The following is an 8,013-nucleotide window of genomic DNA, read 5'->3' on the forward strand; positions in this document are numbered from 1 at the left end:
TGTTCAGTCCCCTGGCGGGGAGATGGGAACCAGCTTGTAATTTGCATTTACACGATCTGACTGAGCAGCTTATTAGATCTGGATATTTATTTTCCACTTAACCGATGTTTGATTACACTTTAATAAAGTACAAGAAAACTGTCTGGCTGCCTGCGACTGATTGATCCTGCCGGGTGGTTTCTCTGGGATTTTGGGTAATGAAACAAGAGAGACCAGGCAGGATGCGTCTTAAAGCAAGTGACAAAACCAGTTGCCTGGCGCTCAGATGTGGTGGCGCGTCGCTCGGACAGGACTGGTGGCACTGGGGTCGCCAGTAACGACAGAGAACGCCACCCCCGCCGTGTCAGGAGAAGGGGCGGCAGCGATGGGCACCGGGCGGGGACAGCCGCCCGCAACCGCGCTGCATGTCCCCTCCCCATGCGGGCTGGGCCCGCGCCGGGGACACCGGCCACTGGGGGCACCCAGGACGAGCGAGTTGCCCCACAGCGGGAAAGGGTCAAGTGGGGTGGATTGGGGGTGGCAAGGATTCTACAGCAGCTCCCCAACTCCCTTACCTCGGACCGGCACAAGCAGCTGGGGGGCTGTTTCTTTTAGGAGGCGTTGGCTTCATCCTGCTGCGGTCAGCCCACCAACAGCCTTCACCTAGGACAGACAGCAGTAACCATTTACTAGAAAAATAAGATCTTTTAAGCCCTAGACGATCAATACATGCAGTGTACTCCGCTTCCACAAACACATTGAACCCACAGCGCCCCAACCACTCACATCCAAGCACCCTCACACTGAGCCTGCGCAACGGGGAGCAGAACATCTGAAGAAGGTACCTCGTCCTTTTCCCATTGGGTGCTGGCTTGGTTAGAAAAAATGTGTTGATCTGTGATTTCACAGTAAGGCAGAATTAGGCCATTTAAGAACTGGATTTCAATGATATGTCCCATTGGCCTACCCACCTTGAGATACGGAGCCTCTTTCTTGCTGCAGTCACCAAGCAGGCTGAGCTGGAAGTCAGGTGCTGGATGCCTCAGAAGTCCTCAGGCAGCCCAAGGAAGGGCCAGACCCTCATTGTTGCTAACGCCAGGCATGACACCTGGGTGAAAAGGACAAAGCTGAGGTGGCCACAACACAACAATGGCACTTGTAGGCTCCAAAAGATATGCCTGGCAAATCAAAGCAACCTAAGGAAGGGCAGCTTGTCATGGAAATGAGGCTCATCTCCAATCAGGGGTTAACTGCCACGGCTAACTCCCGGGGCAGGAGCAAAATCGCCATCTCTTGAAATCTTCAGGACCAGGGGCCTTTCTGGAAGGCACGTTTTACTCAAACACAAATTATTGGACTTAATGCCTTAGGAACTGGATGAAATCATACGGCCCTGTAACGCAAGAGGTCAGGCAGATGATTTAATGGTCTCTTCTGGCCTTAAGAGACGTTAACTTACCCGGTTCCCGCCCGCCGGTACCAAATAACTCCCTGGCTGCGGGTCTCCCGCTCGGCCTCAAGAGCCCGGTGCAGGGCAGGCGCTGGTGGGAAAGGGCTTCCCCCGCACGGGTGGGTGCCGAGGTGGAACGCCGCCTGTTTCGAGGCAGCCACTGGCCGTGCTGCTCACTCAGCTAGGGCCCGCCCGCTTAGAGCTGCCCCGGGCTCCCTGCGCCCACTGAGGGACAGGGTTCGTGGGGGACCCTCCCCTGAGTGACAGCCGGGCAGGGTGCCCGTCCGACACGGCCTGCCCCTGTCCCCATCACCGCAGCGGAGTGTTTAGCGGAGAGAGAGCGGTGGGGCTGGGTGCGGTGCTGGTTCTCCAGGAAGGGGAAGGACTGGCCGCGTCGCCTGTACCACTGGTGCTTAACGCGGAAATGCGAGGGGAGCGACCCACTCCAGGCAGTGAACCTCAGGGCTGAGGCGCTCTGCACCGAGAAAACTGGTGCACGCAACCCGCCGGTACCCTGGGTGGATAGGGGGATAGGGCGGCCACCGGTGGGGGTAACCCCGAGGTGCCGCTGCCCTGCCGCGGGGGCTGGTCCCGCAGCCACACCGCCGCCGTGCTGGGAAGGGCACCGCTCATCTTCACATGGCAGCTCCAGCGCTACCTGCGCCGGTGAGTGCCGAAAGCTGCCCTAACCCGTCCTTACCCAGCGCTCCCAGGCAGAGCGAAGCGCTGGCACGTCTGAAGAACAAGCGTTTACGTTTACTGTACTGGGACTGTAGGGACATTTACAACAAAATAGTCCGGATTCCTGAGGACATTTTCTCTTCCAGCTGCTTTCTAAATATAGCGCACGGCAATCCACTACCTAGCACCGTGTCCTCGCTGTTGCACTTATGGAAATTCAAAGTCAAGCTGGAGGGAGAAAAAAAAAATTAAGAATTAAATTAAAAAGTGAGCACTGAGTATTTAAAATCCACGTCTGCATTAAGGTCACCCACGCGGCGAGAAGGACCATCTATTCTTATTTTAAAACAGCTGTCTTTTCCACGGGGACAGTTGTTTACCTCCTGACCCGTCGATAGCCTATTAATACAATTTAATTCTGCAGTTGTTTCTGTTTAAAGAGTGTTTGGAGCGAATTGTTTCTTTTGTTTATGATCAAACAAACGAGCTCTGGTAATCTTATGTTTTATCTCCCTAACATATGGAAAAGCTATTTATCCCAGCCAATCACAATAAAGTGAAGAAAACCCCATTTTATGGAAAGGTATATATCACAAGTTTGTTCATCATTAAAGATATGATTACCAGTGAAAACCCTCCGAAAGTGGCACATTTATGATTCCAGGAACAGATGGGGACATCCATTTTCCTTGCAAATACTTTTGAAATTGCTCTACTGGTAGCAGTATAAAAATGATATACAGATGCCAGTGCCAACGAAGCCGGGACAAGAGATCCAGATTTACACAGTAAAAGCTTCACATGCGCTCTGTCAGCTTTGATTGATCTGCACTATACCTCAGAAACTTGTTGACTGGGAAAGGAAACAGCGCAAATAATTCACCGCAACAAGGCAGATAATTCACCCCGCCAATCGCTCCGCTCCGCTTCTCCGGGCTGTGACATACGAGTCCTCCCGCCGCACAAAGAAGCATCATTCTCCAGCGTGAGCAGCGGTCGGTGTCACGGAGGGGGGAGTAAGAGGGAGAGAGAAAAAGAGAAAGGTGGGAGCAGCGCACACAAAAGGAGGGAGAGGAGAGACAAGGGGAAGTTGGCTTTGGGCAATGGGCACAGCCATCCACCTTCTCCACGCGGAGCCCAGGCCGAGCCATTCAGCCCCAATTGTCATTATCATATTGATTAAGTTCATCAGAGAGCAATTTTAGGTTTAACGCCAGCGGATGGGAGAGGGAGCAAAGAATTATCTAAGAAAAGCACAACATTCTTACCGCAGGGACGTTTCCCTGTTCCAGTTCATTGAGGGAGTTGATTAAGTTTAAATGAAGCAGACACTGGATAAAAGTAAGGGTATTGACCACTGGGCAGCGCGGTCTGCGCTTGAAAAGGCCTGATACATGCAGAAAAGCAAGATTTGCTAAATGCTCTAATCTTCAATCAAATCTTACATCAATACAGACAAAGTTTGGTAATGAGAGATTCAATGAAGCATGCGGGAGAAAGAATTAATCCTCTTGGTCTAAACTGGGTTCAACTTTGAAGCCTGCTCCGAAGGAAAGACAGTTATCTAAATGCTAAATAAGAAACTTATTGTACTTTTCATGGCATGCTAATCTTTTGTCTATTTCATCTCTATTATTTGTATGCTCATAGGCGGCAGTTGTCATGGTGATTATATCAAACCCACTTCTGTGCGGATGGCTGCGAGGAATCAGGGCCTCCCTCCAGCCCTCCGCCGGGGCCGGCCCTGCCCTCCCGTCCGCGGCAGATCCCGCACCCGGCCCCGCCGCTCGGCCCACGGGGACACGGAGGGACAGAAATCGCCTCCCCGGCACCAGCGGCGTTTTGGCAACACTGGCCCCCTGCTCTCTCCTGCCCATCACCTAAATCGGAGCGATCTCCATCCGTGAAGGAGTGCCTTTTTCTCTTTCTTTTTTTTTTTTTGTGAGCTTGTCCTGATAAGCTTTTGATGTCACAAATCAAACACTCGCCAGGAGGTAGATAATGGGGAGTGTGATCTCCTCTATTTGTACATAGACAGCGCTTTTGCACCGGCACTGCCTTGAACCAGTGTCAAACTCCTCGGGCTTTGTTAGAGTCTGCCTGCCGCCCCCCGGCCCGGGGTGCCCTGCACCTCGAGGGGGGCCACCCCGCTCCCCGCCCGTCCCCGCCGGGAGCCGCGGCTCCCCGTGACAAGAGGAATTAAGATTCATATTATGCAAATGCCGAGGTGAGCGCAGACACACTAATCGCGCAAGGTGTGGAGGAAAAGAAGAAAGCGGGGGGCGGCGGAAAGAGAGAGCGCAGGGACATTTTTTTTAACCGCACGTTGTTAACACTTGCGGGCAGCGGCCAGTAGCAGGCACCGAGCTCCGGTCCAAGGGTAGCGCTGCGGAGACCGGCGCCCCGGCAGCCTGCGCCCAGTGGAGCCGGGCGGGAGAGATGGAAATTCCCAGGCTATTGATCTGACATCCTAACTTATCCTCCGGTACCCGGGAAGGACTAACGGAGGCTTCCTTTGCACAGCTCCGGAGAGAATGCAGCCAGCACAAATAGGGGGGTGCGGGAAAGAGCGGGGCTTTCCCCCGGCTTGTTCCCTGCGATCCAGCCATCTGAGCGCACAAGGGTGGCACCCGAGCTTTTATGTCTTTTACAAAAGTTGCCAAATTAAGGCCGGATTAGGGCTCCCTTCAGGATTTGTGGGCTCTTTAGTGGCTGGGAGCTGCCCATATAGCCCACCAGTCCTTATGAAAAGCTTAAAAAGTAATAAAAGGGGGAGTGATCCCCAGAGAAAGTAACATGTATAACCCTTATTAAAGGAGCAGCGAGTGGGGCTGTGAACTTGAATAACTGTTTGAACTTTAATTTGTTCATTAACAGGATTTGCCCCTGACTGTGAATGTTATTACTTCTCTTAAAAGCGAGGTGCAAACGCAAAGCCATAATGAAAGAGCCTGGCAAAAAGTTAAACGCCCCGTAATTACAGTAGCCTCATTGAAAACTTAAAGTAATACAAAAGTGCAGAAAACGGGAGCCGGGCTGATATTCTCCCAACACCTCGGGCTCGGAGAGTGAGCTCCGGGCCCCAGTTCTCAGCCCTATGAACTCCCACTAGTTCACTATATCCGTATGCGAAATGGTGGTGTTTAAACAAGTTTTAAACACCCTTAAAACATTTTAAAAATAATCCATATACTTCTGTTTTCCTTTTCCTCAGTGGGAGAAGCCTGGTTATTCCTCTGTTTTAAGTCTTGAGTGAAACACGGTGTCTGAAGTCAGATCTAATCTGCATGTTTGTATCCTAAACAGGGCACATTAGCTCCTCTCCCCCTCATCACACCGACAGTAGATAAAACTCTGGAGAACCGAAATAAAACAAACTACTACTCCTCTCAGAAGGTATATGACTTTGTACTGATGCGTTTGCCAGTTAGCTTCGCGCTGACTGTCGTTTTATCTGTCAGTTATCCCTTTCCAAGGTTTGTCAACTGTGTTTTTATAGATTCGCTTGTCATCTGCATCCTTCCTCAACAGGAACATGCAGCCAGGTCGCAATTAAATATACAGATACACGAGCTGCTAGCGAGATTTCACCCTCCTATCCACAGCCGAGCCGGGGAGCTGATTGCCCTGTCACTTCTTCTTTAGACTTAAAACGCCTTAAAACTCGCCGGCAGAGCGCCGCATTCGTTAGCCGGGCGCTTGCTTTTGTCCGCCTCCCTCTCGCCAACGACGCCGTCTTTGAAGTGGGAACTTGAGCAGCTCCTCATCTGCCGGGGGCGCTGAGCCGGGGGACCCGGGCCCCGCATCCCGCCCGCGCTCCCGGCCCGGGGGAGGGCGGCTGAATTATGGATTTGACGAGTCGTGGGGGGCTCCCTGCGCCGGGGAGACACGCTGACAGTGAACCCCGAGAAATGCAGCCGTGCCCTGGCGAGGTCTGGAGCCCGCCGGACAGGCGGGACCCTCCCAGCACGGCTGGTGGCAGCGGGCATCACCTCCCGCCGTCTGGCTGCACTTTCCAAGGCAGGTGCAAATGGAGACACCTGATCGAGTCAGGCTTTGCAACCACGATCCAAACCAGAGGAAATGCAAGACAGCACTTCAGAAAGAGAGCAGGAGGGAAAACTCCTCTACTAGTTCAAAATGCTTTTCTACACCTACGACTGCCTGCACATTAAGGAGATTATGCTATCTTAACATTAAGTAGTTGAATCGTTTCAATTACACCGCTATAAATAAATATATGCCATATTTTACAGGTCCAATTATTTACTTTTCACATTTTTCAGCATCATTAAACTTATTAGAAAAAAGAAAACAAACCAAAACTATTTAATCAAATCAGTACTCAGAAAAAAAAATCACATTACTCAAAGTAAATTAATTTCTTCAACTCTACTTGCCCATCCCAGAGCAGATAGTTGCCACTATCACCCAAGGAAAGGTCTGCAAAACCAGCAAGACCCAGCTATTAGCTGAGGAGCACTAAATGCAGCCTGGTCTTGACTCAGAAGACATCAGCCAGGAAAGAGATACAATTTTCTGTAATTGTTGTACTAGCTTGGAAATTGAAATAAACTTTCTAAAATAACCGGGTCCCAAGATAGTAGCATCTTACCTACAAAAATACCTTAATCTGCACCTGGTGGTGAAGCAGCAGTGCCAGGCAGGGATCAAAGCACAGGTGGAATGTGTTTTCTGAAAGAAACAGGACAAAACTTACATAGCTGCATTTGGTGCCACATTTGAGTGGCCTTCAGCTCCCATCACCCTGCCATCATATCACAAAAACTCTGCACATAAGCGACAGGACTGTTATCTCCAAGAGTGTCCCTGAAGGAAGGGTCCCAGCCTTCTCACCAGGCAAACAAAAAGGCATTCCTGGTAAGGGTTGCTAAGTAATAGCATACCCAAGCTGTAATCTGGTTAGTAAACAGCATAGAATTATCCTGAAAATAGGAACCTCACCGTGGCCTTGGCCTTGCAATGACCACGCACCAGTACAGGCTGCCATGCTCACACGGGTGTACTGTGGTGTGACTGCACAGCATTTCTTGCAGGATCAGGGCAGGAACTACTATTATGTTGTTAGGTTCCCCCCATCTAACCTCTGATGATTGCTTTACACGTGAAGAGAATTTGATACAGCACAGATAAATAACATCTGAGGCTTGATCAGACACCGATTAAATCGCTCAACTTCACTGAGTGGACTTGATTAACTGCAAACTCGGATCTGGATGTCACCTTCATAGGAACATCACAAGCCTACCTATTTCTGCTGGCAGCCTCACCCACACGCTGACAGGAGGATGACAAAATGGAGCCTGCCAGAGCAACCCCCAGAGACCCCATGGGCACAGAGGCAACGGAGGATGCTCAGAAAGAAACTGATTATGGGCAAGCAACACCCCCAGCAGCCAGTAGGCCCCGAGGATGTGTCACCTCGTGGTCAAGAGTCCATCAAAGTAAAAAACTATTAAAAAAAAAAAAAAGATAAAAAGTAGGCATCTGTTCAGCTCACAGGAGGTATTTTTCACTTTTAACAGAGCAAGGCGCTTACCGCTCCTAGCAAGGGCTTGGCTGAGGTCTGTGTATGTTAGGCCACAGTAGTTTGTTATCAGAACATAGGAGGGGTTTGCCACAGCTTCTCCAGGCTGGGGTTGACTGTAAGATGTGCCTTCTAGCTTCTGCTCTGGTACAACTCCAGCACTCTCACCTTTGAAGACAACATTAATTTTACTTTACATATGCACTGGCAGATCAATCTGCTATGTATTTCTGATCAGATAATGCATGCAATTCGACATGCAAGATATATGAATTGTAACACTTTTATAAATCAGCATTTTTACACAGCACATCCTACTCCTGTGAGCTAACCTTGTCTTCAGAGCTGACAATTT

This window comes from Nesoenas mayeri, assembly GCF_963082525.1.
Source record: "Nesoenas mayeri genome assembly, chromosome: 8".
In the NCBI taxonomy this organism is placed as follows: Eukaryota; Metazoa; Chordata; class Aves; order Columbiformes; family Columbidae; genus Nesoenas; species Nesoenas mayeri.